We start from the raw sequence: 27,735 nt of genomic DNA, 5'->3' as shown, positions 1-27,735 counted from the left end.
ATTGTAGATTAATCATATGGCTTAAACATACTAATACACAAAATACCTTAAATTATACACAAAATTAACCAAAACACAAACAAACATACCGTGTGCTTTCCAATCAGGATTCAGGAGACATTAGAGATCTTCTTAACAAACAATCTTATTAAATCTTTTACTTCTTACGATCTTACACTTCTCCGTTCGTGATCACCTCGTGCTTTCCCAATGCTCAATGCAGCTTATCAAACCACGTGACCTACATACGTACAATGCTACATATTTTCACCATTAGGTGTCACTATTGGCAATTGTTAAACATATACAATACTCAAATAAACATTCAATTATTAAACAACATTTGTAACAAACAAACAAATACTTTTAAAAAGGGTAACAAAATATTCAGCTTCTTATTCGGATTCTTTTTTCTGTAGCCGTAGGCTATCACAGAGAGAACATGTAGAGAGGCTGCTAACGAACCTCTCATGAGTGCCTCCTCGTGATAAACCCATTATACGGCTCTTACCTTTCGTTGACTCATCACGTCCGCGAAGAGGAGTTAAACACTGCTCGAAGAAAAAACGATGAGAACGCGAGATGGTTTCCTTAGGGCACAGATGATTCGCTTTCCTGAAGGAATGAAATAGCGCGTGGCACTCAGGTATACGATGCGTACGCATGCGTAGGGCGGTGCCAAGCAATATTTGGCCAATAGGATTGGCGGGATGGTATAGGGCTTCAGACATTCATCACACCGAGGGGTGTTCCCATACCGGTGACGTCACCGCAGCATTGAAGTGACCTATGAAATGGAACTGAAGATCATTAATTTTTTTTCTTGCGTTTTTGCACGGTAGACTTATCAGTGCAATCATGATCTCTTTGGCTGCCATGATGGCTTTTTTCAAGGAGGAAAACAAAAGTGTTCAAAGGGTTGAAAACCACTTCAGATAGGATCATGTAACGTTAGTTGAGTGTAGTGTGTCCGAGGGTCTGCTTGTGGGTTTTGTAAGGGCCAGAATGAGGGACAAGACCTACAAAGTTTTGGTGAGTTTTGCAGGGAGGTTGGTAGCGTTATTTAGCATTATCGTCCACTTTAGCTAGCCTACTGTAGCCTTCGTACGGTATGAGTCATATCAAGTATTTTATAATGCCACTGTCAAAACAATATTTAGCCTAGGCATACCTTTTTGTGCATTCACTGAACATTTGGCGACGACATGTGTTGACGACTGAGCTGTGATTTCAGTCAGGTACAAAGCACTGCACCATGTTGCTGATGTTATCGTTAACTGCTTTCACACACGCACACAATATATACACAATACACGATGATAAATATAAAAATCAATACACAATACCTATATAAAACACTATTTATTTACACGATTAATACTGAAAGAACTGCTATTACTGCACATTCACTATATAAAATAAAATTCACTGGAGGAAAAAGTTTGCGTGGCCGTCATCAGATTTGGAAGTCGCTCAAAAGGCTCGTTCGCGGTTGTGGCTTCAGTGAGGCGCGGTGGTTTATGGGATGAGTAGTTCCTTCGCTCTAAATGAAAATATGTAGACAGTCTTGTACCCAGGGGCGATTCTAGGATTTTTTTCAACTGGGGGGCGTAAGAGGGGCCACGATTAATACAGAGGGGCCAATCTTGTGTTGTTTGAACTGTATATCCAAATCATTTCAAGAGTTCAGTAACCTTTAAAATCAGTAATAAACAGTGAAACCCTATGACATTTTAGTAGCAGTTATTCACTGCTCTAAATCAAAACAATCAAATACTATTTGTATAAACTTTTCACTTTACAAAAGTGAAAGAAAAGGTTCAAAAAGGTATTTTTAGTTTAACATGTAAAATATGTGGATCCTATAGAAACAGTTTAGAATAGCTTAATTAGTCCAGTGTTAGTTTAGTATTAGTTATTTATTTTGCTATTTAATCATGCATTAAATATTTATGTATGATTTTTTTATTTGAGAATGTTTCTGGGTGTCATCAAATGACGTTTTGTCAATAACTTCTGTGAAAACACAGTACACGCCGAATTTGAGACTCATTTTATTTACTTTGACACAAGATTCTAGAAAACTACAATATATTGTATAGCAAGTAAACATCAAGTTACAGAAATTACATACAATACATTTTAGCCACCAAACAAATAAACAACAACAACAAAACCACTGTCCTGCAGACTAAATACAGTGGATGTAGTTCATTTTCTATGTAAAATGTGGCTTATAATGGGTTTATGTATCTGGTTTATTTAAAAAAAAAAGTACAATTCTGCAATTTTTTATGGTTGCTGCTAAAACGTTTTAAAAATTCATCAATATTTATCGATTTTGCTCGTCTTGATTCAATGCTCAAAACCCCTAGATGGCTCAGTCTCTCATCCCCCATTGTTGTTCTGAGATGGTTTTTGATCAACTTAAGTGCCGAAAAGCTACGTTCACATGCAGCACTACTTACAGGTATTATAATCTTACACAGCCTGAAAAGCTCATGAAACACATCCTTAAAGGGTTCCAGAAATATCACAAATTCAATGAAAGAAGTCATTTGTTTTTTGTCTTTCCTTTCCAAAACCCTTTTAGTCTGATAGAGCTCATGTTTCAAATCTTCAATATTTGACTCAAATTTCAGCAAATGAAAAAAGTGGTTCTTCATGGAAGAAAGTGCTGCTTTTAGGGTGGAGTGCTTGGATTCGGTGCATAATTTCACAATTTGTCTTAGAGAATCTTCTCTGCAGCTCACTCATGAATGAATCAATAACTGGATAGAGTATATAGCTTTTAAAGGTTTCTTTGTTACCCAAGTTCTCTCTACGCACACCAGTTGAGGAAGTGACTACAGATCCACACAACCTGCTGCTCAGGATCTGCGGTCTCTTTTCTTGTTTTTCGAAACGGTCTTGGCACTTTACACCCATTTCCTCCACCTCTTTCCACGTCTTCAAAAAAGTTCTCATCCCTGTACTGCTGCAGTGTGTCAAGCAATGCCTCAACAAGATTAACAGCTGTTGCCAGGTCCACTGAAGGTGACTGGAGCATATCGGACAAAAATTTTGACTGACCAAGAATTGTGTTGAAGGATGGCAAAAGCCCAATAAATGTTAGATCAAGTTGTGCTAGTAAGCCTCGTGCTTCCACTGAGCGATCCCCACTATTGTCACAATCTCCTGAAGAAGACGAAATACTGCAGGGAGCCGATCTTTCAAAATGCGACAGGCTGAATACCTACACGCCCACCTTGTGTCGCTCAGTTTTTGAAGTTCGCGAGGTTGGCCACTGTACATGTCCTGCTGAATTTCAAGCCACCTTTTATGTACATATGAGCCAGATATGAAAGTGTAAAGCCTCTGAAGAACTGCAAAGAATGTATCTGCTTCAATGCAGTTTCTAAAGTCTTTGAAGTGTTTAAACGGGCTGTACGTGATCACAGCTGAAGAAAAGGTTGTTATCTAGCGAAACGATTAATCACAAAATTATAGACTTTTTACCTTCAATAGTTCAGATTGAGCTGATCAACAAACGGACAGGGAACTACGTAATCACACTGAAAGGTCACGCCAGCGCCGGCAATACTATTTAAACTACTATTCATATTCATCAGAATGTTATTCATATTCACTGAATACTATTACTTATATATATATATATATAAAATAGCAAACAATACTATTTGAACTATCATCCTGCGCACGGTCGCATTGTAAACTTCTGCCGGCACCGGTGTGACCTTTCATCATGATGATGTAGTTCCCTGTCCGTCTGTTGATCAGCTCAATCCGAACTATTATCAATAGTATTAGTATCAATTATAATTTTTTTTTAATTACCTATCGTTTCGCTATAGACAACAACCGCTTCTTCAGCTGTGATCACATAAAGACCATTTAAACACTTCAAAGGCTTTTGAAACTGCATCGACTTGGATTTAAAAACGATGGTAACCAATGAAGTCCATTGTTAGAAGAAAAATCCAGAAATGTTTCCTCAAAAAACATAATTTCTCTTCCACTGAGGAAAGAAAGACATGGATATCTTAGATGGCATTGGGTGAGTAAATTATTAGGAAATTTTCATTTTGGGGTGAAATAATCCTTTAAGCATACAATGAAAACTCACAGTAGCTTTTAGTCAATATAAAGCATTATATTATGTTATGTTCTTACACTGCAGTAAGTAATGCATTCATAAAGTGATTCTCTATTAAAGTTGTTTAAATGTGAAAAACTTTGTTTATTAAAGTTTATTGCAAACGAAGATTGTGGTGTGTTGTCGTAATTTTCTTTCCAGTATTTTAATTTGTACAGTTTAACTTCTTTTAAATCATTGATTGTGGGAAAACAAAACATTGCTTTCTTTTGCTCTCATTCTTTTAATCAAGAACATTTTTGCCACTTTATGGGTACAACGGCATCGTCGCTGGGGTGGTACCCCTAACGGGAACAAATTGGTACCATCTAATGGGGTACATTTTTGTACCAGTGGATTAAGGTACAAATGTATTGCTAAGGTACCAAATTGTCTCTCAAAAGGTACAGTATAAAAGGGTACAACTCTGTACCTATGACAAGGGTACCATTGCTGTACCTCGGGGGTACCACCCCAGCGATGAGCTATTTATACCCTCAAAGGTACATATTTGTACCTAAAAGGCACAAACTGTAGGGGTACTTCTTTGTACCCATTAGTATGGTACAAGTTTGTTCCCCTTGGCGGTACTGCCCCAGCGACGAGCATTTGTACCTTTTTTTTGTCTTTTCTGTACCTTTATTTCTGAGAGTGTACTAGATTTAAACAGTGGGCAGTGCAGTGTACATTAAAGGCATATTTTGCCACATCTTGGATCCTTTTGGAAACACCTGAGTGTCTCCCACTCATAACGGCAGCACCATCATAACCCTGCCCCAATAGGTTGGTCCGATATTCAAGGCCATACTTTTCAAGGCACTTGATTATCATGCTGCTTAACCCTGCTGCATCTAGGCTCTCAGCCTGCTGAAAGTTTAAAAAACTTTCATGTACAGTGCCATTGTAGTAATACCTTAAAACCAGAGACACCTGCTCCTTTTTCCCTAGATCTTTTGTTTCATCAGCGATGATCAGGGGTGGAAAAAGTACTCAAAAGTTATACTCAAGTAAAAGTAGCTGTATCTAAATAAAATATGACTCCAGTAAAAGTAGAAAGTCCTCCATTCAAACATCACTTGAGTAAAAGTACAAAAGTATCTGATTTAAAACATACTTAAGTACCGGAAGTAAAAAGTAAATATTCAAATTAACTGTAAATATCAATAATTAAGCAGATCAGTTGTTTTGGGAGTGATATGCAGTGTTTTAATTGAACAAATGATGAGATTAGATACTTAAGAATTTGTTAGATTTACAATCAAAAGAGACAATGAAGAACCTTATCGCAGTATAGGGATTGAACTTTCAATAGACATGTTCCATAACATCATCGCTGCATCAAACAGAAGATGTGCAAGATACAAGGTAAGACTGTTTCAGAATATCAATGAGGAAGAACCTCCTCTTTAAAGAGTTAGTTCTCCCAAAAATGAAAATTCTGTCATTTGCATTTTAGGGGCTAAATATCACGTTATTGGTATTGTCGCTTCGACCTGCGGACATGAAAAACAACCACAGACTTGGCAACACTGGTTGGCATATACTACACAGAGTCGAAATCACTGAAAATTTACACAAAATCGATTTTTTTCTCAATTTTGATTTTGTGTTAGTTGTCGGTGGACTATGGCTCTGTGTAACTGCCGCTCCACCTGAACCAGTGTTGCCAAGTCTGTGGTTGTTTTTCATGTCCTTGATATTTAGCGCCTAAAATGTGAATTTTACCAAGGCAACCCTTCCAATAAACGTTTTTTTTTAAACCCCTGGAAGCAATGTTTTATCGGGGAACCTCCTGGAAACGCGTTTGGGCTAGTTTTGGACTAGTTTTGAGAAGCAACTGGTCAGGATTTGTTGTGAAAACCTGGCATCCATGAACTGAACGCACATGCTGGAGATATACCTCTAATTACAGGAGCGTCTTTACTGATGAGATGAGCATGAAAATCACATTCGATTTTTTGCACAGCCCTGCTGAAATCTCATTCACCCGTGGCAGGCAAAGAAGACATTTCAGCCAATAAGAATCTCCCTTGACTTCAGTGAATTCAAACATATCCTTGAGATATGGCCATGGGTGATCCCTGTCCCTGTTGAATTCTCAGACTCTCTATGACCTCTCTGAGAAATATTCTGTGTGGCTGTCAGTAGAACAACATCAGCAATTGTTTTGATATACAACTGATTTTCCCACGTCATAATGAGACACACAATTATCAAAAGTTCCTTAATGCAATTAAGTATTGGCTATTTTACATGTAAAATATAAAAAGACATACCAGCAGGTCCAGTAGGAGCAGTATCAGAAGTGAGTGGAAGCTCAGATTCCGTTTCTGAAGGTGGGGAAGTATCCAGTTCTTCCACATCACTTTCACTCTCATCTATAGCTATAACACAAAGGCAAATTAGTAAAATACAAGATTTTAACCACATACCTTTATGCATTCATAGAATAACTCTCAGGAGTGCACTTTTTCTGTATGATACTGAAATTAGCAATATACTAAAGTGCCAATATATAAATATAGGGACTTATGTGATTTAAGCAAATGTGCAGCCCTGATTATACCATACCAAAGTCATATCACTGTCCACTTTCTAGTTTGTCTACTAACCTGGTCGAGGGTGTGCAGGGCTGTTCTGACCTATGCTTGCATCTTTCTGAACCAAGAGGTCTCCTGTTGAGCAGCCAGGCTCTGAACTCACTGTGTGTAAACCATCAGACTGACTCTCCCTCACTGGCTGGCATGGCTTTTTCTTTGCAAAAAAATACTGGATATCTCCCTGCCTTTTCATCCTGTAACACTGCCTGAGATAACAGAGGTAAAAAAAGGAGGAAAATTACTATTCGTTTAAATGCTATTGTTTTATTGGCGGATGACAAAAAGTTTAGACATGTTTTCTACATGAAGATGCAAATTGTGCATGGTTACTAATTTTCTTTTTATGAATATGGTGCGTTTCGAAGTGTTTATCCAAACAAACAATATTTGTAGATTCTACTCTAACGTTGTTCCGCGTCATCATGACTCATGCAGCCGCGTACACGTAGACTCTGATCAGACTCAGAGAGGCACCAGCACCGCTGGTTTCTTGGCTTGCAGTTTGTATATTAGTTAATGACAGAAGCAATGGTTTTAAAAAAGTATAATTGCAATTCTAATAAAGTCATTATCGAATCATGCAGTTAAAGACTTTAGAGTATTTGTTCTCAAGTCAGAGTCAAGTAATTTTCTTCATTTATTAGAGTGCAGTCACGTAACTCAAGACCTCCACCTCTGATAGTTAACGTATCGTTAGCTTTTAAGGCGAGACACTACAGGTGAATAGGGTAAAATTAAGAAATAATAGATATAACCATGAAACTTCCTCAGTTGATTACTTACACAAGTTCATAAAAAATAATTTATGATCATATGAGTGCCCTGCAGCAGCACAGAGACCTGGACCATTTACCTCCATGCACACATATGGACATTTTGAATTATATTGTTTACGATGTAAGCCACCTTGCATTCACGCTGTTAATGGCTTTAATCTAACCAGGACATTTACATCTTGCAATCACACATTTAACTACCCTAGCTAACCCAGAACTGGTTTGTCCACTTTGCAGCCCCCAACACAAAAACCAGGTACAGTATGTGTCATTGGGCTAAAATCAAATTATAACTAAACATACACAGCTTTAGCCTACATCAAAACATATTGGAAACGTTTGTGTACATTGAAGAACTCATTACAATCTAGTGTTTACGAAAAACAACTTTTCGCAACGTCGCATTTACTTTGTCATTTTGGTCAAGAAGTGCAGTCTAAATGCAATGTAATTACACTAAAACGCATGTGAATAAACTTACTTTGGCCAGTACAACACTGTTGTCATAACCTGCTGTAGATGGACCCAGCCACAGCAGAAAGCCTCGTAACTTTCCAAAGACTTGTGGCTTTTAAACTCTTGCATTGTGTATTAACTTAAACCAAAAACAATAAAATTCCCAATGTCCATATGTGTGCATGGAGGTAAATGGTCCAGGTCTCTGTGCTGCTGCAGGGAGCTCGTATGGGTTGATATTTTGGATGCTTGAGAGCTTCTCCAAATACCGCTGTTTTGCGCTTGGTGTAACCTAAAAAAAACTGTATTCCACTGTTCCTATGTGTTCCATATGTATCGTGAGAGGTACTAGAGCAGTTTTTAACGCAGCAGTAACTTCCAGGCATGGTAAAACCTCCTCTACTACTGACTTAACAACACATGTAAACAATCCTGTTTCGCCGCCGGTATCCTGCCAACATGGCGGAGACTGTGATATCGAGGGAGGGGCTTTGTGCTATGACGACAACTCCTCATTTTCAAATTGATTTCAATTTGTCCAAAAGACTAAGACTAAGACTAAAACTAAAAGGGCTGTCAAAAGCAACACTGATTTCAGACTATATTAATGTAAAAAAAACATAGAATACCGTTCTTACCAAATGCAGTCAACACGTTATTAAATTATAATTAGCTTTTAAACACTGACAGGAACTTTCAGAGCCGATTCCAAAATTACTGCGTTTATAAAACAACTCTATGAAAGACTCAGATCACGTATCTAAAAATAAATCGCTATAGTAAAAGAGAAATAATAAGAGGAGTGAAGTTTCCTACCGTTCTGCTGTGTTTGGTCCTCACGCGCGTCTGACGCTCTGCGGCGCGTCTCCGCCCCTCACACGCACGTTTACAGCACTAAATTAATCAACTGTGCTAATTATTAAACATTAACTTCATTGTCAGCATCAGGTACTTCATTTATTATTGTTCAATGAACTGTTTGAAACAAAAAAAGGTTGCATTTCATTCAGTGTCTCTGCAAGGGATTATAGATCAACAGCGCCACCTGCTGTCGATACGCGGCTATTGGTAGTGATGCTATAGTCAAAGATCAGTAATAATTCACTTGTGTGTGTGTGTGTGTGTGTGTGTGTGTGTGTGTGTGTGTATATATATATATATATATATATATATATATATATATATATATATATATACACACACACACACACACACTAGGCAAGGAGTGCCTAGTAATAGTTTATATATATAGCACATTTCATACACAATGGTAATTCAAAGTGCTTTACATAAAAGAAAGTAAAATAATCATAAAGAAAAATTATAACACAAATTAAACAAGCAATTTTAAAACTTTTGTGATTGAAAAATGATAATTTTTTTTTACTTAATTAAAATGAATTTAAAAACAGTTACAAAATTCGTTTACTTAAAAAAAAAAAAAGTGAAAATATAGTGCAATCAGTTCTGAATCAACCGAGTCGCGAACATGCTCCGAAGCGCCGATCTGAATCAACCGAGTCGTGAACAAGGGGCAAGGAACTCGACCGGAAGTTGAAGTCGGGTGGGGGCTGCCATCTTTTAGCAGAACTTCACTTGCGTTAGCATTCCCATTGACTCCCATTCATTTTGGGGTCACTTTGACAGCGAATAACTTTACATCTGAGGCGTTTAAAGACTCTGTTTGTCCATTATTTATTTCTAAAGATACACGACAATGTATAAAGGGCTCCATTACCTTCTATGTTACATTATGGCCCCGTATAAACAGTTTTTGTAAAAAATAGGCTAACGATTGCGTCATAACCACTCGGCTCTCTGTCGCATTACCGTACAGACAGGTGGAGAAGCTTGCAGGCAATTAACTTAATATGGCGTACTGGCGTTACATTTTAAAATACTATACAAAATAATTAATCAGAATACTTATTCCTGCTCACTCACGCCAAAGAACTCCCCGCTCAAGCTCGCCGTCTCTGCAAGATTAACGATGGCTGTTTGCACGCACAGCCACTTAGAAGATTTACATCAGGCAGACAGGTTGCTGACGTCGTCAAGCTTCGTTTGAGTCTGCGCGTCAGAAACGGAAGTGCTAAAAAACGCTAAAACTGGGCTTCATTTGTCTCAATTGAGTTCCAATGGGGTCGCTGTGTCCATTTCTTTTACTGTCTATGGCCGCGAACAGGCTCCGAAGTGCCGATCTGAATCAACCGACTCTCGAACATGCGCAGAAGTGCCGATCTGAATCAACCGAGTCGCGAACAGGCTCCGAAGTGCCGATCTGAATCAACCGACTCGCGAACATGCGCAGAAGTGCCGATCTGAATCAACCGAGTCGCGAACAGGCTCCGAAGTCCCGATCTGAATCAACCGAGTCGCGAACAGGCTCCGAAGTACCGATCTGAAAACTTCGACCAAAGAATGTAAAATATAACTCTATTTCTCTAATAACTCTACAACTCTATGAAAGACTCAGATCACGTATCTAAAAATAAATCGCTATAGTAAAAGAGAAATAATGAGAGGAGTGAAGTTTCCTACCGTTCTGCTGTGTTTGGTCCTCAGGCGCTTCTTCACCTCGCTCACACGCGCGTTTACAACGCTAAATTAATCATCTTTGCTAATTATTATACATTTACTTCATTGTCAGCTTCAGGTACTTCATTTATTATTGTTCAATGAACTGTCTGAAACAAAAAATGGTTGTATTTCAGTAATAATTCAAAATTATCAAAATAAAATAAAATAAAATAAAATAATGTTTTCTATTTTAATATCCTTTAAAATATAATTTATTTCTGTGATGTGCAGCTGTATTTTCAGCATCATTCCTCCAGTCTTCAGTGTTACATGATCTTTAGAAATCATGAAATTATGATGATTTATTAATACAATTATTAATAGTTGTGCTACCAAATATTATTTTGGAATCTGCGATAATGTTTGCAGGATTCTTCGATGTATAATTTTTTTAAAGAACAGTGTTCATTCAAAATATAAATCTCTTCTAACAATATTAATCTTTGATATCACTTCTTATCAATGTAACACATCCTGAATAAAAGATTCTAAGATCTAATAAAGAATACAATTTCTTATAAAAAAAAAAGAAAAAAATTTACTGAGCCCAAACTATTGAACTGTAGTGAATATTGTTAGAAAATATTTATATTTTAAATAAAAGCTCTTCTTTTTAACTTTTTATTCATCAAAGAATCCTGAAAAAAGTATCACAGATTACAAAATAATATTTATCAGCAAAACTGTTGATAATTCTAATAATAAATCATCATATTATTCTGATTTCTGAAGATCATGTGACACTGAAGACTGGAGGAATGATGCTGAAAATACAGCTGCACATCACATGAATGAATTACACTTTCATGTATATTAAAATAGAAAAATGTTAATAATATCTTACAATATTACATGTTTTCCAGTATTTTTGATCAAATAAATGCTGTCTTGATGAGTAAAATAAATTCTTGTAAAAAAACATAAACAATCATTCTGATCCCAAACTCTGACCGGTAGTGTGTGTTTGTGTGTGTTTATATATATATATATATATATATATATATATATATATATATATATATATATATGCCCACTAACACACTAGGCAAGGCAAGGCAAGTTTATATATATAGCACATTTCATACACAATGGTAATTCAAAGTGCTTTACATAAAAGAAAGTAAAATAATCATAAAGGAAAATTATAAAACAAATTAACCAAGCAATTTTAAAACTTTTAAAATGATTAAAAATTTACTTAATTTAAAATGAATTTATAAACAGTTACAAAATTTGTTTACTTGGAAAAAAAACTGTGAAAATATAGTGCAATCAGTTCGGACATTGCAGAGTGCTCATTCAATAAATGCACAGCTAAACAGATTAGTTTTTAGTCTAGATTTAAATGTGACTAGTGTTTTAGCACATCTGGTCTCTTCTGGAAGATGATTCCAACTGCGAGCGGCATAGAAACTAAAAGCAGATTCCCCTTGTTTTGTGTGAACCCTTGGTATTTCTAACTGACTCGATCCTAATGATCTGAGTGCTCTGTTAGGTTTATATTCAGTGAGCATATCTGCAACTGCAGTTTTTAAGGAGTTTGGAAATGTCCCAGAAAGAAGTAAGGTGTTCACCACTTCTAAGAGATCTGCTTCTAAGCAGTTAAGCACACTGTTGAACAAAGATGTGGGAAGTGTGTCAAGATAGCAGGTTGATGATTTTAGGTGCTGCACTGTGTCTTCCAGAATGTGGCTATCAATTGCTTCAAAAATAGACAGTATCTTTTTGATATTGTGGCTGAATCTGTCTGACCTCTGCATTACTTGAGGATGTGCTAATCGCCTTCCTGATATTGATGATCTTCTCAGAAAAGAAGGATGCAAACTCATTGCATTTGCTGTCTGAGAGCATTTCACTGGGAATCTGACTTCAGTCTATGTCTCGTAACTTTGAACGCTCCTCTGGTTTCAGTTGTGTTTTTGTTTATTTTGGTGACGTATACATAAAATCTTCCCATCTGCCTGCACTTGAGTCTTCGCCTCTTGCGATCCGTGACACTACGTCCTTAATAACAATGGATGAAAAGTTTAGTGCCCTACTGATGATTAAGTCTAGAGTGTGTCCACCTTTGTGTGTGGGTCCATGTCCATGCTGAATCGACAGGTAAAAAAAAAAAAAGCCTCAAGTCCAAATATTCATTTATCACCAATTAACTGTTTGACAAACACTTCCTGCTTCGATGTCCTGATCTGAATTTAAAAAAAATCTCAAACATGCTCCGAGGTGCCGATCTGAATCAACCGAGTCGCGAAAATGCTCCGAAGCGCCGATCTGAATCAACCGAGTCGCGAACAGGCTCCGAAGTGCCGATCTGAATCAACCGAGTCGCGAACAGGCTCCGAAGTGCCGATCTGAATCAACCGAGTCGCGAGTATGCGCCGAAGTGTCGATCTGAATCAACCGAGTCGCGAACATGCGCCGAAGTGCCGATCTAAATCAACCGAATCGCGAACATGTTCCGAAATGCCGATCTGAATCAACCGAGTCGCGAACAGGCCCCGAAGTGCCGATCTGAATCAACCGAGTCGCGAACAGGCTCCGAAGTGTCGATCTGAATCAACCGAGTCGCGAACATGCGCCGAAGTGTCGATCTGAATCAACCGAGTCGCGAACATGCGCCGAAGTGTCGATCTGAATCAACCGAGTCGCGAACATGCGCCGAAGTGCCGATCTGAATCAACCGAGTCGCGAACAGGCTCCGAAGTGCCGATCTGAAAACTTCAACCAAAGAATGTAAAAAATAACTCTATTTCTCTAATAACTCTACAACTCCATGAAAGACCTAGATCACGTATCTAAAAATAAATCGCTATAGTAAAAGAGAAATAATGAGAGGAGTGAAGTTTCCTACCGTTGTGCTGTGTTTGGTCCTCAGGCGTGTCTTCACCTCGCTCACACGCGCGATTAATTAATTAATTATTATACATTTACTTCATTGTCAGCTTCAGGTACTTCATTTATTATTGTTCAATGAACTGTTTGAAACAAAAAATGGTTGTATTTCAGTAATAATTCAAAATTATCAAAATAAAATAAAGGTTTCTATTTTAATATCCTTTAAAATATAATTTATTTCTGTGTTTGTGCAGCTGTATTTTCAGCATTATTCCTCCAGTCTTCAGTGTTACATGATCTTTAGAAATCATGAAATTATGATGATTTATTAATACAATTATTAATAGTTGTGCTACCAAATATTATTTTGGAATCTGCGATAATGTTTTCAGGATTCTTCGATGTATAATTTTTTTAAAGAACAGCGTATTTTCAAAATATAAATCTCTTCTAACAATATTAATCTTTGATATCACTTCTTATCAATGTAACACATCCTGAATAAAAGATTCTAAGATCTAATAAAGAATACAATTTCTTATAAAAAAAAGAAAGGATAAAAATTTACTGAGCCCAAACTATTGAACTGTAGGGAATATTGTTAGAAAATATTTATATTTTAAATAAAAGCTCTTCTTTTTAACTTTTTATTCATCAAAGAATCCTGAAAAAAGTATCACAGATTACAAAATAATATTTATCAGCAAAACTGTTGATAATTCTAAAAATAAATCATCATATTATTCTGATTTCTGAAGATCATGTGACACTGAACACTGGAGGAATGATGCTGAAAATACAGCTGCACATCACATGAATAAATTACACTTTCATGTATATTAAAATAGAAAAATGTTAATAATATCTTACAATATTACATGTTTTCCAGTATTTTTGATCAAATAAATGCTGTCTTGATGAGTAAAATAAATTATTGTAAAAAAACATAAACAATCATTCTGATCCCAAACTCTGACCGGTAGTGTGTGTTTGTGTGTGTGTGTGTGTGTGTGTGTTTTTTTTATATATATATAAATATATATATACCCACTAACACACTAGGCAAGGCAAGTTTATATATATAGCACATTTCATACACAATGGTAATTCAAAGTGCTTTACATAAAAGAAAGTAAAATAATCAAAGGAAAATTATAAAACAAATTAAACAAGCAATTTTAAAACTTTTAAAATGATTAAAAATGTACTTAATTTAAAATGAATTTATAAACAGTTACAAAATTCGTTTACTTGGAAAAAAACAGTGAAAATATAGTGAAATCAGTTCGGACATTGGAGAGTGCTCATTCAATAAATGCACAGCTAAACAGATGAGTTTTAAGTCTAGATTTAAATGTGACTAGTGTTTTAGCACATCTGGTCTCTTCTGGAAGATGATTCCAACTGCGAGCGGCATAGAAACTAAAAGCAGATTCCCCTTGTTTTGTGTGAACCCTTGGTATTTCTAACTGACTCGATCCTAATGATCTGAGTGCTCTGTTAGGTTTATATTCAGTGAGCATATCTGCAACTGCAGTATTTAAGGAGTTTGGAAATGTCCCAGAAAGAATGAAATGTTCACCACTTCTAAGAGATCTGCTTCTAAGCAGTTAAGCACACTGTTGAAAAAAGATGTGGGAAGTGTGTCAAGATAGCAGGTTGATGATTTTAGGTGCTGCACTGTGTCTTCCAGAATGTTGCTATCAATTGCTTCAAAAATAGACAGTATCTTTTTGATATTGTGGCTGAATCTGTCTGACCTCTGCATTACTTGAGGATGTTCAAGTTCAAGTCTGCTTTATTGTCAATTTCCACATGTACAGTACATACATACAGAGAATCGAAATTGCGTTACTCTCAGACCCCGGTGCATACAGATAACATTAACATTAAAGCCTAAAAAAATAACTAGATCAAATATAAAATGTAGATACAATTATACAATAAGGGAATTATAAAAAAGACATATAATAAAAATAAAAGTTAAAAATAAAGTTAAATAAAGCAGCGCAAGGTAAATGACAGATATAGTGCAAATCAATGAAGTGAACACCAGTGCAGTTAAAAGATTTTTTAGTGCAAAAAAATCACTTATTAAAAATATCTTAAGTCTGATTAAAGTGACAAGTGACAAGTGACCATGAGCAGTTATTTAACTGACTGATGAGGTAGTTCCATGCCGAATGAGGTAGTGAGCGGTGAGTGAGCAGACCAATGCTGCACAAGTGACTCGTGCATGTCATCATATAATTAGTTGGGTTCATAGTTCAGTGGTGCCTGGGGAAGAAGAGGGGAGGGGGGGCAGGTTCGTGAGGGAGTTCAGCTTCCTGACAGCCTGGTGGATGAAGCTGTCCTTCAGTCTGCTGGTCCTGGCCTGGAGACTCCGCAGTCTCCTCCCTGATGGCAGCAGGCTGAAGAAGCTGTGTGATGGGTGGGTGGGATCACCTGTGATGCAGAGGGCTTTGCGGGTGAGACGTGTTCCACAAATGTCCTGGAGGGAGGGTAGAGAGACACCAATGATCTTCTCAGCTGCTCTCACTATGCGTTGTAGAGTCTTTCGGCAGGACGCGTTGCAGGCGCCATACCACACAGTGATGCAGCTCGTCAGGATGCTCTCGATGGTGCCTCTGTAGAATGTGTACATGATGGGGGGTGGGGCTCTGGCTCTCCTCAGTTTGCGGAGGAAGTAGAGACGCTGTTGTGATTTCTTGGCCAGTGCTGCGGTGTTTTCAGTCCAGGAGAGGTCCTCTGTGATGTGCACACCCAGGAACTTGGTGCTGCTCACTCTCTCCACAGTCGCACCGTTGATGGTCAGAGGAACATGCTGAGTGTGTGCTCTCCTGAAGTCTACAACAATCTCCTTCGTCTTCTCCACGTTCAGAGAGATTGTTGTCACTGCACCACCCAGCCAGGCGGCTCACCTCACTCCTGTAGTTTGTCTCATCTTTGTTGCTAATGAGACCCACCACCGTCGTGTCATCTGCAAACTTAATGAAGAGGTTGGAGCTGTGTGACGGTGTGCAGTCATGGGTCAGCAGAGTGAAGAGGAGGGGGCTCAGCACACATCCTTGGGGGGCCCCAGTGTTCAGTGTGATGGTGCTGGATGTGTTGCTGCCGACCCGTACTGCCTGAGGTCTTCCAGTCAGAAAGTCCAACAGCCAGTTGCACAGCGAAGTGTTGAGCCCCAGCTGACTTAGCTTGTAGATGAGCTGCTGAGGGATGATTGTGTTGAATGCTGAACTGAAGTCTATGAACAGCATTCTGACATAAGAGTCCTTTTTTTCCAGATGGGTGAGTGCTGAGTGGACGGCAGTGGAGATGGCATCATCAGTCGACCGGTTGGACCGATATGCAAACTGGAAGGGGTCCAGGGAGGGGGGGAGGGCAGACTTGATGTGGTGCATGACTAGCCGTTCAAAGCACTTCATGAGGATGGGGGTAAGTGCAACAGGACGGTAGTCATTGAAGCAGGATGGAGATGGCTTCTTCGGGACTGGGATGATAGTGGTAGTTTTAAAGCATGTGGGAACAACAGCCTGACTCAGTGAGATGTTAAAAATGTCTGTGAAGACATCAGTGAGTTCTGCTGCACAGTCTTTCAGTACACCCCCAGAGATGTTGTCAGGACCCGGAGCTTTGCGGGCATTGATCCTGCTGAAGGATCTCCTCACGCTGTCTGGGGTCAGAGTCATCACCTGGTCGCCGGGAGGAGGTGGAGTCTTCTGTGCAGTGGTGCTGTTTTGTTGCTCAAAGCGAGCGAAGAAGGTGTTCAGCTCGTTCAGAAGAGAGATGTTGTTGTCACAGGTCCGTGGTGGGGGCTTGTAGTCCGTAATGGTCTGTATCCCCTGCCACAGGCTCCTAGTGTCTCTGCGGTCACTGAATTGATGAGCTATCCTCCTGGAGTGCTGCCTCTTAGCCTCTCTGATGCCGCGGGACAGGTTGGCCCTAGCTGTTCTCAGGCCCACCTCATCTCCAGCTCTGAAGGCAGCGTTCCGTGTCTTCAGGAGTCTGTAGACCTCCCCTGTCATCCATGGCTTCTGGTTGGCCCGGACAGTGATAGTTTTTGTGATCGTTACATCATCAATACACTTATTGATGTAGGCAGTAACAGCCTCTGAGTACTCCTGGAGGTCAGTGGTGTTATTGCATGTGGCAGCCTGTTTAAACATGTCCCAGTCAGTTGTGTTGAAGCAGTCCTGAAGAATCTCTGATGATCCTTCTGGCCACACTTTAATCTGTTTGTGAACTGGTTTGGCGACTTTAATGAGTGGTCTGTATGCAGGCATTAGCATAACAGTAGCCGCATTTCCACTGTCGGGCCAGTGCGAGCCAGGGCTTAAAGCAGGCCGGGCGGGGCTCATAGCCCCGGGCCAGTAGCACGAGGCCAGAATAGCGCAGGGTTTCCACAGTGGAGCTTGAAGCTCCGCTGCACGTCACTAAAACACGCCCTTTACACGCCCTTTACACGCCTCTCAGAACAAGGTCATGCAACCTCAAAATTTCACCAACAAAGAGAAGTTATCAGAAAACTAAGAAATAAGTCACTGGAACATGTGCGATCACAAAAAGAAACTGATAAAAGCGGCCGTTTGTTTGCATGCTTTTTTATATATTCAAATTCAAAAGCATCGATGTTTTAACTATAAAATACATGATACATTGATCATATTGATTTAATTTATCAGGACTCAAAATTATTCACACATAAATACACTTATATCTATTTTATTTATTTATTTTTAAAGCTCATGAAAATAGCCAGCTTGTTCATTCAAGTCTGTTTCTGTTTATTAGCCACAGTGACAGTAGCCGTCACATTTAGAATGGATGATAATATCTCTATTTTTGTAAGCTCCCGAACAAAAACATTATTATGCTATATTCTTTTATGATAGGCAACGTGAGAAAAACTCTCGAGACGAGGCTTGTGACAGAAAATATAAGTTACTTAATAAATACACGACTGTGATAGAGATTAAGAAGCTGACGTCCGATTTCTTCAAGCGGTCATATTTTACCATATTTACTATGGTAACATGTTTAGCGTGCATATCTTTTTCATCGCTTATAAATATTTCAGTCTTGTTTAGTGATTATAATCCACATTGGATCAAGTTATTTCAAACACTCGCTGCTGACTGAAAGAGAGTTTGGAGCTCGACTTATTTAAAAAAGTGTTTAATGCTGGTGTTAAAGCAGTTATCTTTCTGAAATGATCCGCAGCGCAGACTCTCTATTTTTATAAAAGCTCCCGAACAAAAATCATTATTATATTTTGATGATATGCAACGTGGAGCTAAACTCTTGAAACCAGACGACAGATAAAATGTTACTTAATAAATACACAATTGTGATAGAGAATAAGAAGCTGGCGTCTGATTTATCCAAGCAGTCATATTTACCATGTTTATATGGTAACGTTAATGTTTAGCGTGCATAGTCTTTTACATCGCTTATAAATATTTCTGCCTCGTTTAGTGATTATAATCCACATCGGATCAAGTTATTTCAAACACTTGCTGCTAACTAAGAGTGAGTTTTAAGCTCAACTTATTTTAAAACATATTTAATGCAGGTGTTAAAGCTGTTATCTTTCTGAAATGATCCGCGCTGATGCTCTCTAGACACGGAGAAACTCCGCCTTTGTTCATAACTCCTCCTCTAGCCCCAGCTGGCCCGCTTTGGCCCAAGGATTTCGTCGGGCCGAAAAACCCTGGCCGTTGGCCCCGAGGAAGCCCCGGCGAGGCACGATCAAGCCCCGGAAGTGACAGTGGAAACGCGACTGGCCCTGGCACGCACTAGCACGCCCGGTCCTAGCTCGATAGTGGAAACACGGCTATTGATGTGATCTGAGGCTCCGAGGTGGGGGAGGGGGAGGGCTTTGTAAGCTCCTCTCTGTGTGGTGTAAACAAAGTCCAAAATGTTATTACCTAGTGTTGGAAAGTTGATGTGCTGGTGTAATTTTGGAAACACTCTCTTAAGGTCAGCATGGTTGAAATCCCCAGCTATGCTGAGAAAAGCATCCGGGTGTGCTGTCTGCTGCTCACTGATTTGTTGGTACAGTTCATTAAGTGCGTCGTTCCTGTTGCTGGTGATGTTGAATGGGGGAATGTACACTGAAATGAGTAGTATAGCAGTATATTCCCTCGGCAGATAGAACGGCCGGCACTTAATAATCATAAACTCCACCAGGGTTGAGCAGTGTTTGCTGATCACAACAGTATCGCGGCACCACGCGTCATTGATGTAAACACAAAGCCCGCCGCCGCGGGTTTTTCCTCCCGCGACGAGAGCTCTGTCCGCTCGATAGCACGTCAGCTGGTCGAGCTGAATAGCGCCATCTGGAACGCTGTTGCTGAGCCATGTTTCCGTGAACACAAAAACACAACAGTCTCTTACAGTCCTCTGAGTTGACCGTAGTAAACTAATGTAGTCCAGTTTATTGTCCAACGAGCGTACGTTAGCCAGTACGATGGTGGGGACAGATGGCTTGTGTGGGTTAGCCGTTAGCCTAGCCCAGATACCTCCGCGCTTCCCCCTCTTCTGCTTCCTCTCACGCCGCTTGTGGCGCCTCCGCTGCGGGCGAGATGCAGTAGTGGGGGTCGATGACGGTGAAGGCCTCCGTAGCAGATCGCGCGGAGTTTAACTGTAAAAATGCGGTTCTGCCGACATCGAGCAGAAACTCGCGACTGTATTTGCGCTTACAGACAGGTAGACGCGACGACAACGTTCAAAAACACTGCGACTCACAAGACAAAAAACACGAAAACACCGTTCTGTCGGGGCAGAGAGAAGCCGCTGCGTGTGGACTCGCCGCCATCACTGATCTTTTTGCTAATCGCCTTCCTGATATTGATGATCTTCTCAGAAAAGAAGGATGCATTTTCTGTCTGAGAGCATTTTACTGGGAATCTGACTTCAGTCTATGTCTCGTAACTTTGATCGCTCCTCTGGTTTCAGTTGTGTTTTTGTTTATTTTGGTGACGTATAAATAAAGTCTTCCCATCTGCCTGCACTTAAGTCTTCGCCTCTTGCGATCCGTGACACTACGTCCTTAATAACAATAGATGAAAAGTTTAGTGCCCTACTGATGATTAAGTCTAGAGTGTGTCCACCTTTGTGTGTGGGTCCATGTCCATGCTGAATCATGGCCTCAAGTCCAAATATTCATTTATCACCAATTAACTGTTTGACAAACACTTCCTGCTTCGATGTCCTGATCTGAATTAAAAAAAAATCTCAAACATGCTCCGAGGTGCCGATCAGAATCAACCGAGTCGCGAAAATGCTCCGAAGCGCCGATCTGAATCAACCGAGTCGCGAACAGGCTCCGAAGTGCCGATCTGAATCAACCGAGTCGCGAACAGGCTCCGAAGTGCCGATCTGAATCAACCGAGTCGCGAACATGCGCCGAAGTGTCGATCTGAATCAACTGAGTCGCGAACATTCGCCGAAGTGTCGCCCTGAATCAACCGAGTCGCGAACAGGCTCCGAAGTGCCGATCTAAATCAACCGAATCGCGAACATACTCCGAAGTGCCGTTCTGAATCAACCGAGTCGCGAACAGGCTCCGAAGTGCCGATCTGAATCAACCGAGTCGCGAACAGGCTCCGAAGTGCCGATCTGAAAACTTCAACCAAAGAATGTAAAAAATAACTCTATTTCTCTAATAACTCTACAACTCTATGAAACACCTAGATCACGTATCTAAAAATAAATTGCTATAGTAAAAGAGAAATAATGAGAGGAGTGAAATTTCCTACCGTTGTGCTGTGTTTGGTCCTCAGGCGCGTCTTCACCTCGCTCACACGCGCGTTTACAACGCTAAATTAATCATCTTTGCTAATTATTATACATTTACTTCATTGTCAGCATCAGGTACTTCATTTATTATTGTTCAATGAACTGTTTGAAACAAAAAAAAAAGGTTGTATTTCAGTAATAATTCAAAATTATCAAAATAAAATAAAGTAAAGTAATGGTTTCTATTTTAATATCCTTTAAAATATAATTTATTTCTGTGTTTGTGCAGCTGTATTTTCAGCATCATTCCTCTTGTCTTCAGTGTAACATGATCTTTAGAAATCATGAAATTATGATGATTTATTAATACAATTATTAATAGTTGTGCTACCAAATATTATTTTGGAATCTGCGATAATGTTTTCAGGATTCTTCGATGTATAATTTTTTTAAAGAACAGCATTTATTCAAAATATAAATCTCTTCTAACAATATTAATCTTTGATATCACTTCTTATCAATGTAACACATCCTGAATAAAAGATTCTAAGATCTAATAAAGAATACAATTTCTTATAAAAAAAAAGAAAGGATAAAAATTTACTGAGCCCAAACTATTGAACTGTAGTGAATATTGTTAGAAAATATTTATATTTTAAATAAAAGCTCTTCTTTTTAACTTTTTATTCATCAAAGAATCCTGAAAAAAGTATCACAGATAACAAAATAATATTTATCAGCAAAACTGTTGATAATTCTAATAATAAATCATCATATTATTCTGATTTCTGAAGATCATGTGACACTGAAGACTGGAGAAATGATGCTGAAAATACAGCTGCACATCACATGAATAAATTACACTTTCATGTATATTAAAATAGAAAAATGTTAATAATATCTTACAATATTACATGTTTTCCAGTATTTTTGATCAAATAAATGCTGTCTTGATGAGTAAAATAAATTCTTGTAAAAAAACATAATCATTCTGATCCCAAACTCTGACCGGTAGTGTGTGTTTGTGTGTGTGTGTGTTTATATATATATATATATATATATATATATATATATATATATATATATATATATATATATATATATATATATATATATATATATACCCACTAACACACTAGGCAATGCAAGGCAAGTTTATATATATAGCACATTTCATACACAATGGTAATTCAAAGTGCTTTAAATAAAAGAAAGTAAAATAATCATAAAGAAAAATTATAACACAAATTAAACAAGCAATTTTAAAACTTTTAAAATGATTAAAAAATTTACTTAATTTAAAATGAATTTAAAAACAGTTACAAAATTTGTTTCCTTGAAGAAAAAAAACAGTGAAAATATAGTGCAATCAGTTCGGACATTGCAGAGTGCTCATTCAATAAATGCACAGCTAAACAGATGAGTTTTAAGTCTAGATTTAAATGTGACTAGTGTTTTAGCACATCTGGTCTCTTCTGGAAGATGATTCCAACTGCTAGCGGCATAGAAACTAAAAGCAGATTCCCCTTGTTTTGTGTGAACCCTTGGTATTTCTAACTGACTCGATCCTAATGATCTGAGTGCTCTGTTAGGTTTATATTCAGTGAGCATATCTGCAACAGCAGTTTTTAAGGAGTTTGGAAATTTCCCAGAAAGAAGTGAAGTGTTCACCACTTCTAAGAGATCTGCTTCTAAGCAGTTAAGCACACTGTTGAAAAAAGATGTGGGAAGTGTGTCAAGATAGCAGGTTGATGATTTTAGGTGCTGCCCTGTGTCTTCCAGAATGTTGCTATCAATTGCTTCAAAAATAGACAGTATCTTTTTGATATTGTGGCTGAATCTGTCTGACCTCTGCATTACTTGAGGATGTGCTAATCGCCTTCCTGATATTGATGATCTTCTCAGAAAAGAAGGATGCAAACTCATTGCATTTGCTGTCTGAGAGCATTTCACTGGGAATCTGACTTCAGTCTATGTCTCGTAACTTTGAGCGCTCCTCTGGTTTCAGTTGTGTTTTTGTTTATTTTGGTGACGTATAAATAAAATCTTCCCATCTGCCTGCACTTGAGTCTTCGCCTCTTGCGATCCGTGACACTACGTCCTTAATAACAATGGATGAAAAGTTTAGAGGCCTACTGATGATTAAGTCTAGAGTGTGTCCACCTTTGTGTGTGGGTCCATGTCCATGCTGAATCCACAGGTAAAAAAAAAAGCCTCAAGTCCAAATATTCATTTATCACCAATTAACTGTTTGACAAACACTTCCTGCTTCGATGTCCTGATCTGAATTAAAAAAAAATCTCAAACATGCTCCGAAGTGCCGATCTGAATCAACCGAGTCGCGAAAATGCTCCGAAGCGCCGATCTGAATCAACCGAGTCGCGAACATGCGCCGAAGTGTCGATCTGAATCAACCGAGTCGCGAACAGGGTCCGAAGTGCCGATCTGAAAACTTCAACCAAAGAATGTAAAAAATAACTCTATTTCTCTAATAACTCTACAACTCTATGAAAGACCTAGATCATGTATCTAAAAATAAATCGCTATAGTAAAAGAGAAATAATGAGAGGAGTGAAGTTTCCTACCGTTGTGCTGTGTTTGGTCCTCAGGCGCGTCTTCACCTCGCTCACACGCGCGTTTACAACGCTAAATTAATCATCTTTGCTAATTATTATACATTTACTTCATTGTCAGCTTCAGGTACTTCATTTATTATTGTTCAATGAACTGTCTGAAACAAAAAAAGGTTGTATTTCAGTAATAATTCAAAATTATAAAAATAAAATAATGTTTTCTATTTTAATATCCTTTAAAATATAATTTATTTCTGTGTTTGTGCAGCTGTATTTTCAGCATCATTCCTCCAGTCTTCAGTGTTACATGATCTTTAGAAATCATGAAATTATGATGATTTATTAATACAATTATTAATAGTTGTGCTACCAAATATTATTTTGGAATCTGCGATAATGTTTTCAGGATTCTTCGATGTATAATTTTTTTAAAGAACAGTGTTTATTCAAAATATAAATCTCTTCTAACAATATTAATCTTTGATATCACTTCTCATCAATGTAACACATCCTGAATAAAAGATTATAAGATCTAATAAAGAATACAATTTCTTATATAAAAAAGAAAGGATAAAAATTTACTGAGCCCAGTCTATTGAACTGTAGTGAATATTGTTAGAAAATATTTATATTTTAAATAAAAGCTCTTCTTTTTAACTTTTTATTCATCAAAGAATCCTGAAAAAAGTATCACAGATTACAAAATAATATTTATCAGCAAAACTGTTGATAATTCTAATAATAAATCATCATATTATTCTGATTTCTGAAGATCATGTGACACTGAAGACTGGAGGAATGATGCTGAAAATACAGCTGCACATCACATGAATAAATTACACTTTCATGTATATTAAAATAGAAAAATGTTAATAATATCTTACAATATTACATGTTTTCCAATATTTTTGATCAAATAAATGCTGTCTTGATGAGTAAAATAAATTCTTGTAAAAAAAAAAAAAAAAAAAAATCATTCTGATCCCAAACTCTGACCGGTAGTGTGTGTGTGTGTGTGTGTGTGTGTGTGAGTGAATGTGTGTTTATATATATATATATATATATATATATATATATATATATATATATATATATATATATATATATATATACGCCCACTTACACACTAGGCAAGGCAAGTTTATATATATAGCACATTTCACACACAATGGTAATTCAAAGTGCTTTACATAAAAGAAAGTAAAATAATCATAAAGAAAAATTATAACAAAAATAAAACAAGCAATTTTAAAAATATTTAAAATGATTAAAAAATGTACTTAAAATGAATTTAAAAACAGTTACAAAATTCGTTTACTTAAAAAAAAAAAAAAAACAGTGAAAAGTCTTCCCATCTGCCTGCGCTTGAGTCTTCACCTCTTGCGATCCGTGACACTACGTCCTTAATAACAATGGATGAAAAGTTTAGAGCCCTACTGATGATTAAGTCTAGAGTGTGTCCACCTTTGTGTGTGGGTCCATGTCCATGCTGAATCGACAGGTAAAAAAAAAAGCCTCAAGTCCAAATATTCATTTATCACCAATTAACTGTTTGACAAACACTTCCTGCTTCGATGTCCTGATCTGAATTTAAAAAAAATCTCAAATATGCTCCGAAGTGCCGATCTGAATCAACCGAGTCGCGAAAATGCTCCGAAGCGCCGATCTGAATCAACCGAGTCGCGAACAGGCCCCGAAGTGCCGTTCTGAATCAACCGAGTCGCGAACAGGGTCCGAAGTGCCGTTCTGAATCAACCGAGTCGCGAACAGGCTCCGAAGTGCCGATCTGAATCAACCGAGTCGCGAACAGGCTCCGAAGTGCCGATCTGAATCAACCGAGTCGCGAAAATGCTCCGAAGCGCCGATCTGAATCAACCGAGTCGCGAACAGGCTCCGAAGCGCCGATCTGAATCAACCGAGTCGCGAACAGGCTCCGAAGTGCCGATCTGAATCAACCGAGTCGCGAACATGCGCCTAAGTGTCGATCTAAATCAACCGAGTCGCGAACATGCGCCGAAGCGCCGATCTGAATCAACCGAGTCGCAAACAGGCTCCGAAGTGCCGATCTAAATCAACCGAATCGCGAACATGCTCCGAAGTGCCGATCTGAATCAACCGAGTCGCGAACAGGCCCCGAAGTGCCGTTCGGAATCAACCGAGTCGCGAACAGGCTCCGAAGTGCCGATCTGAATCAACCGAGTCGCGAACAGGCTCCGAAGTGCCGATCTGAAAACTTCAACCAAAGAATGTAAAAAATAACTCTATTTCTCTAATAACTCTACAACTCTATGAAAGACCTAGATCACGTATCTAAAAATAAATCGCTATACTAAAAGAGAAATAATGAGAGGAGTGAAGTTTCCTACCGTTGTGCTGTGTTTGGTCCTCAGGCGCGTCTTCACCTCGCTCACACGCGCGTTTACAACTCTAAATTAATCATCTTTGCTAATTATTATACATTTACTTCATTGTCAGCTTCAGGTACTTCATTTATTATTGTTCAATGAACTGTTTGAAACAAAAAAAAAGTTGTATTTCAGTAATAATTCAAAATTATAAAAATAAAATAATGTTTTCTATTTTAATATCCTTTAAAATATAATTTATTTCTGTGATGTGCAGCTGTATTTTCAGCATCATTCCTCCAGTCTTCAGTGTTACATGATCTTTAGAAATCATGAAATTATGATGATTTATTAATACAATTATTAATAGTTGTGCTACCAAATATTATTTTGGAATCTGCGATAATGTTTTCAGGGTTCTTTGATGTATAATTTTTATATATATATATATATGTATATATATATATATATATATATATATATATATATATATATATATATATATATGCCCACTAACACACTAGGCAAGGCAAGGCAAGTTTATATATATAGCACATTTCATACACAATGGTAATTCAAAGTGCTTTACATAAAAGAAAGTACAATAATCATAAAGAAAAATTATAACACAAATTAAACAAGCAATTTTAAAACTTTTAAAATGATTAAAAAATTTACTTAATTTAAAATGAATTTATAAACAGTTACAAAATTCATTTACTTGGAAAAAAACAGTGAAAATATAGTGCAATCAGTTCGGACATTGCAGAGAGCTCATTCAATAATTGCACAGCTAAACAGATGAGTTTTAAGTCTAGATTTAAATGTGACTAGTGTTTTAGCACATCTGGTCTCTTCTGGAAGATGATTCCAACTGCGAGCGGCATAGAAACTAAAAGCAGATTCCCCTTGTTTTGTGTGAACCCTTGGTATTTCTAACTGACTCGATCCTAATGATCTGAGTGCTCTGTTAGGTTTATATTCAGTGAGCATATCTGCAACTGCAGTTTTTAAGGAGTTTGGAAATGTCCCAGAAAGAAGTGAGGTGTTCACCACTTCTAAGAGATCTGCTTCTAAGCAGTTAAGCACACTGTTGAAAAAAGATGTGGGAAGTGTGTCAAGATAGCAGGTTGATGATTTTAGGTGCTGCACTGTGTCTTCCAGAATGTTGCTATCAATTGCTTCAAAAATAGATAGTATCTTTTTGATATTGTGGCTGAATCTGTCTGACCTCTGCATTACTTGAGGATGTGCTAATCGCCTTCCTGATATTGATGATCTTCTCAGAAAAGAAGGATGCAAACTCATTGCATTTGCTGTCTGAGAGCATTTCACTGGGAATCTGACTTCAGTCTAAGTCTCGTAACTTTGAACGCTCCTCTGGTTTCAGTTGTGTTTTTGTTTATTTTGGTGACGTATAAATAAAATCTTCCCATCTGCCTGCACTTGAGTCTTCGCCTCTTGCGATCCGTGACACTACGTCCTTAATAACAATGGATGAAAAGTTTAGAGCCCTACTGATGATTAAGTCTAGAGTGTGTCCACCTTTGTGTGTGGGTCCATGTCCATGCTGAATCGACAGGTAAAAAAAAAAGCCTCAAGTCCAAATATTCATTTATCACCAATTAACTATTTGACAAACACTTCCTGCTTCGATGTCCTGATCTGAATTTAAAAAAATCTCAAACATGC

The sequence above is a fragment of the Carassius gibelio genome, chromosome B25 (genome assembly GCF_023724105.1).
Source record: "Carassius gibelio isolate Cgi1373 ecotype wild population from Czech Republic chromosome B25, carGib1.2-hapl.c, whole genome shotgun sequence".
NCBI lineage: Eukaryota > Metazoa > Chordata > Actinopteri > Cypriniformes > Cyprinidae > Carassius > Carassius gibelio.
The sequence above is the reverse complement of the archived record's forward strand: the minus strand, read 5'-3'. Positions refer to the sequence as shown.